This window comes from Amblyraja radiata, chromosome 21 (assembly GCF_010909765.2).
Source record: "Amblyraja radiata isolate CabotCenter1 chromosome 21, sAmbRad1.1.pri, whole genome shotgun sequence".
NCBI classification, from domain to species: Eukaryota; Metazoa; Chordata; class Chondrichthyes; order Rajiformes; family Rajidae; genus Amblyraja; species Amblyraja radiata.
In genome coordinates, this window is record NC_045976.1 from 7843588 (window position 1) to 7850344 (window position 6757).

A 6757-nucleotide genomic window follows, 5' to 3' on the forward strand; every position below is an offset into this window, starting at 1 on the left:
TGATCATTGACTCAGCGACCAATGACTAGAGTAACCAGTGACTAGAGTAACCAGTGATGAGAGTAACCAGTGACCAGCAACCAATGACTAGTGACCAGTGACTAGACTAATGACAGTAGATAGACAAAAAAAGCTGGAGTAACTCAGGCAGGCAGCATCTCTGGAGAGAAGGAATGGGTGATGTTTCGAGTCGAGACCCTTCTTCAGACTGGTTAGGGATAAAGGGAACGAGAGATTTAGACGGTGATGTGGAGAGATAAAGAACAATGAATGAATTATATGTGTCTTTTTACAATACTGGAGAGATTTTGAGGAACAAGATTACTATTCAGAATTTTACACCAATACACTGTTCTTAACAAAAATCTATGCATCATGTGAAACCTTACAGATATAAATTAGATAACTTCAAGACTGAAAGTCAAAAACTTTTTCATGACAGACAAATCTTCATCGTTTTACCATCAATTTGGAAACCAAAAATGTGACATTAAAAACTCTTCCACATTTAGCCATGAATATTTAATTCATAAATTAACTTCATATGGCCCCTCATACATATACGTTTTGTTAATGATCGAGGGAAATATCTTCATTAATACCAGGAGTAAAATACAGTAACATAAAGATAATACAGTACAGTCCAGATCCCGTAACGTGCTTGGTGTCCATTGTCACAACGACCGTTATCGGGGTCGGTAGTTCCGTAAGTTAAATCACGGAGGCTCCAAACCTCTAATGCTTTTCAAAAACCCAACGAGGTATCCGACGGTAGTAGTGATTTTTGGGCGAGTGAATTATTTTTTCTTATTTTCATATTTAATATATCAAAAACATCGTGGTGTCAAAAACGCAACGACCGTTTACGATATATTTTAAAAATCAATAAAACATTTTTTTTGGACATAAATTGGTCATCAAATCTAAGAAACGGAGCCAATCTTCAATTTGGCAATACACTGTCACTTGTTTACCTTTCGTACGGACCAAGTCGCCAACTTCATTCCTTCGTGTCAACTTCGGGAAGCTCCGCAACGACTGTTACGGAGACATTTTGCTTTTAAAAAAATCAGCCCAAATCAAACGTTCTGATGAATCACCGGCCATTGATAGAGCTCAAATCCATAAGGTAATGTACCATTTAGATCACATTGGTGAAAATGTTTGGTTTTCGCTAATATCGTAACGTTTGTTTTCTGGGACATCAAACCTTTTAGTGTCCACCACAACGTACGTTTGTGTGTATGATCGTGTAACGCGTGTTGAGGTGTCCACTCAGATGGATGCAGTATTCTACTACATGATCAGGTGAATGAAGTGGAAACGGTGTTTGTAATTTTATTGTTCCATGTGGTATTCATAAAAATAGAAAAGAATAAGAAATACGTGCACTTACTGCGCCAACCAGGTCACTGGTGGACACCACGTGACAACCGTTACACAAAATGTATTTGTGTATTCTGATGCCATTTCGGAAACTTGCCATCAATATGCTATCTTTTCTTATATTTTTTGTTGATACTATGTTCGTCATGAACCCAATAAAGTGCTTGTCAACCTTTTGGAAGGAATTTGAAATTTGACACCCTTTGTCACATTTTTGTGTGCAGTATTGTAAAAAGGCCCATATGCAAAAAAGTTATGATGATAAAGGAAACAGGCTATTGCAAGCTATCAGATCTGGGTCTCTGCGCATCCCTCTGCAATTGATCCTCGACTTCCTCATCCACAGACCACAGTCTGTATTGGTGGAAATGTGTCATCCTCGATAACAATCAGCATTGGACCACCTCAAGGCTGCGTGCTCAGCCCCCTGCTGTACTCACTCTAGACTCATGACTGCGTGGCCGGACATAGTGCGAACTCCATCATCAAGTTCGCCGACGACACCACTGTTGTGGGACGTATCACTGATGGGGATGAGTCAGAGTATAGAAGTGAGATCGACCAATTGACCAAATGGTGCCAGCACAATAACCTGGCTCCCAACACCAACAAAACCAAGGAACTGATTGTGGACTTTGGACTTTGGAAGGAGTAGTATACGGACCCACAATCCCGTTTACATCAATGGTGGAAAGGGTCAAGAACTTCAAATTCCTGGGCGTGCACATTTACGAAGATCTTTCCTGGTCCTAGCACACCAATGCAATTTTAAAGAAAGCACATCAGTGCCTCTACTTCCTGAGAAGACTACGGAGAGTCGGTATGTCAAGGAGGACTCTCTCTAACTTCTACAGGTGCACAGTAGAGAGCATGCTGACTGGATGCATCGTGGCTTGGTTTGGCAACATGAGGGTCCAGTAGCGGAAAAGGATGCAGAAAGTTGTAACCACTGCCCAGTCCATCATCGGCTCTGACCTCCCCACCATCGAAGGGATCTATCGCGGTCGCTGCCTCAAAAAGGCAGCCAACATCATCAAGGACCCACACCATCCTGGCCACACACTCATCTCTCCGCTGCCATCAGGTAGAAGGTACAGGAGCCTGAAATCTGGTACATCCAGGTTCAGGAACAGCTGCTTCCCCACAGCCATCAGACTATTAAACTCGCCATCAAACAAACTCGGTACTATAACCACCTATTGCACTTTATCTGTTTTATTTATGTGTGTATATATGGTCTATGCTATATAGACACACTGATCTGATCTGTATTTATGCTTACAATATTCTGTTGTGCTGCAGCAAGCAAGAATTTCATTGTCCTATCTGGGACACATGACAATAAACTCTCTTGACTTGACTTGACTTTGTTGGGTGAAAATGAGAAGCTAGTGCGACTTGGGTGGGGGAGTATTCAGTATTCAGTATTAACTTTATTGTCATTTCACCGAGTACTTTCATACACAGAAGAAACGATCAGTTTCTCATCAGTTTATGTCAGTGCAATTAATAAAAACAGAAATAAATACATACAACTTAAAAATTATCATATCTAAAATAGACCTAAAATTGAACTAAAAACAGACATTCAAACCGAACAGTGACTTTACCTTGACAGGTGTCTAGCTGTCAAGGTTTGGACGATGTTAGATGTGGGGGTGTATGTGTATGGGGAGGGGACACAGTCCGTTAACCATTTTTATTGATTGTGGGAAGAAGCTGTTTAGCATCCTGCTGGTTCTACAGCTGATACTCCTGTACCTCCTCCCAGATGGCAGAACGGAGAAGATGTGGTGGGATGGGTGATAAGGGTCCTTAATGATGGAGATGGCTCTGCAGATGCAGCGCTTCTGATAGATCTCCAACAGGAAAGGGAATGGGGAGGGATAGAGAGAGGGAATGCCGGGGCTACCTGAAGTGAGAGAAATCAATATTCATACCACCTGGGCTTACGGCTGTAAGCTGCTCAAGCAAAATATGAGATGCTGTTCCTCCAACTTGCGTTTAGCCTCACTCTGACAATGGAGGAGACCGAGGACAGAAAGGTCCGTGTAGGAATGGGAAGGAGAATTAAAATGTTTAGCAACCGGGAGATCAGGTTGGTCCAGGCGGGAGATCAGGATGGTCCAGCATCTGGACTCCACGCCGACTGGTTTCACACTCACGGACCGTCTATCCCCGCGGCCAGGGATGGGGGGGTGGGAGGGGGAGGGCGAGGTGGGGTCAGGGGGGAGGAAGAGGTCGGGGTGTTGGTGCAGCGTGGTCAGTGACTCTGGGTGGGCGGAGGGAGCAGACCTTCCCCAACTTTGCTGCAGCTGACGTTGCCCGGAGCCGCGGCCCCTCCTCATCCGGCCCGCTCCACCCGGCCCAGCTCCACCTGGCCCTGTTCCACCCGGCCTCGTGTGTGGGCGTTGCCGACCCACAGCCCCTGACAGTGCGGCCCACAGGGGGAGACGGGGCAGAGGGCGGCCGTGGGGGGCAGAGTGGGGGCTGCCCCGAGGGATGCGCTCCTTCGGCCGCTTACACCTTGGTGCTCGGGTTCAGAGCAAAGATACTAGAGCATTTGGTTCTGAGCGCTCAGTCACCCAAAAAAATAACCCCACAATATTGCAATCAAATTGCTCTGACTTTGAGTTGGCTTTATTTAGCGAAAGCTTATTGAGATGGTGCTGTCCCTCAGGACACGACAATGAATGCGGCTATTAGTCGCGGATTGTAAAAGACGCTACACCATGAGATAACATGAAGAAGGGTTTCGGCCTGAAACGTTGCCTATTTCCATCGCTCCATAGATGCTGTCGCACCCGCTGAGTTTCTCCAGCACTTTTGTATACCTGCGATTTTCCAGCATCTGCAGTTCCTTCTCAAACACCATGAGTAGCAATGTTACAACATTTTGAGATTTAAAAAATCAAGTCTGCAATTTATCCCATTAGATAAAGCATAAAAATAAGTTTAATATGACACCTAATTCACTTTCGTATCTTCAGTATTAAAAAAGTTATAGCCATTTTCATACTTGGAAATTAGCATCTTATTCCCTATTGACTTAACACAAAAGCTGTGATCGAGGACAGTCAAAAGCCCATAACTTTCTTAAAAATTAAGAGAACTGAATGAAATTTTCAGTTATTATAGATTGAAATATTCTGAAACAAATATAAAACATCTTACTTGGATGACCTGAAATTAAAGCATATAATTAGTTAATTACCTAATTGTAGTTAATTACAAAATTGACCGTTGTGACGGAAATAGTAATAAACACCCAGACTGCCTTGAAAATTAAAAAATGTGGTATTTTCAAGATCAGAACTTTAATATTATTGTATTATATGCTGTAAGTCCGAAACAGATAGGTAAATAAATTATAATTTCTAGCAATAGACCAAGTCTTTATGGAGAAGATCAGTTGCTAGCTGGTACATTGGCATATCATAATCAGTAGCATCATCATACTTCTCAGATTGTAACCAACTCTGTACACCTTGTTTTTCCTCAACTTTTCAATTTTAGCATTGTAAAGTTTTTGCTCTTCAAACCACGCATGACATGCCTTTCTGCCCACTACTTTCCCATTAAGAAAGTCCTGTAGATTCCATTTCTTAAGAAAAGGATATTAAAAAAAAATAGCCTAATAGTCCTGTCCCACGGTGTGAGTTCATTCCAAGAGCTCTCCTGAGTTTAAAAAAGATCAAACTCATGGTAAGCACGGAGAATCAACGTAGCGGGTTCGTCGGAGCTCGGGGACGTCTCTTAGCGCTAACGGCAGGTACTCGGGAAGACTCGCTAACGGCAGGTAAGCACGGGGTTGACTCGTGAAGATTTTTCAACACGATGAAAAATGTCCACGAGAGCCCCGAGTACCGACAAGTGGCCATTGCCGTAAATCTCCGAGTTCGAATCAGGGCAAACTCGGGAGAACTCTTGGAATGAACTCGTACCGTGGGACAGAGGTTTTAGTATCCAAATAACAAACTAATCCCATTCACACAATAATTCACAATATAACATGATTTTTAAATCTCACTGTCATGAATTTATATGCCAGATGGAAGGAATTTAATGTTTAATTCCCATAAATTAATCTAGAAATATCCACTCAATATAAGCAAAATTATTATTTTTGTGCACAATACATGGGACTAAAACTGATATTTAGTATAAAAATATTGACTATGGGTAGACAATAACACAAAATATAGACGATTTAGATGCTCTTATGACATGATTGTCCAAAAAAAAAAGAGTATTTAAATCATCTTGTGAGTGGGTTTTTCTGGAACGCGATCGATTGGAATGTTGCATTTGCGGTGAATTTGAAGCCCATATCGGCAGGAAAAACACTGCCGGTTCGTATTTTTGCAACGTAAAATTAGATTAAAGCCATCCCAAGTAGCAAGTTCATATGTAAAATACACAACTTACCCTTTGTTTTGTCCCGTTCTTGCGATCCGTCACATTGTAGGCGATGAGGGCGTTAAAAGTCGTTTTTTATTTTAATTCAATTGTCTCGCGATTAAAAATAAAATCGGGAACAGAAGTCCGATCGATTATTCTTCAGCAGCTAGCAGCCCGAGGAAATCCGCCTCCGACAGTCAGGAGAAAACTGGATTTTAATCCCGCCCCCCCCCTCAAAGGCTCCAAAGTCGCGCACATGGCCAGTGGCAGAACTGCAGCGCTGCTGAAGGTAAGTTTTGTAACATCGCTACCATGAGATAACACCAGTTTAAACCTGATACCTTCCCGCTTTCAATGACAGCACCCACAGTTATTTACAACGCAAAAAATGATCATTTCGGCGTTTTTTAACAGGAAAGAAAGTACGCGTTTCGTGTGTTAACAGTGTATACCATGTCCTCCACATGGATTGAGCTGCTCCGTGCGTCAAGCCCTTTGACTCGATGACCTTACGTGCAACCTCCCTATAGCACCAGCTTCTTGTTTTCACCCAACACCCAACAACGGCCTGTTTCCTTTATCAGCGTTACTTTTTTTGCATATCTTTCATTCATTGTGCTTTATCTCTCTACATCACTGTCTTTTTCCCTTATCCCGAACCAGTCTGAAGAAGGGCCTCGATCCGGAATGTACCCCATTCCTTCTCTCCAAAGATGCTGCCTGTTCCGCTGAGTTACTCCAGCACTTTGTGCTTGCCCTCGGTGCAAAGCAGCACCTGCAGTTCCTCCCTGACATCACCACTGACATCACGGCCGCGAGAGACCAACCGCCGGCTGGTGACGTCAGGCCCCGGGGTCTCGGTGACTGCGGCGGCGCGGAGCAGCGATGACGGGAGGCGTAGATGACGCTGCGGGGCGGGGCGGGACGTAATGACGCGAGGCGTTGATGACGCTGCGGGGCGGGGCGGGGC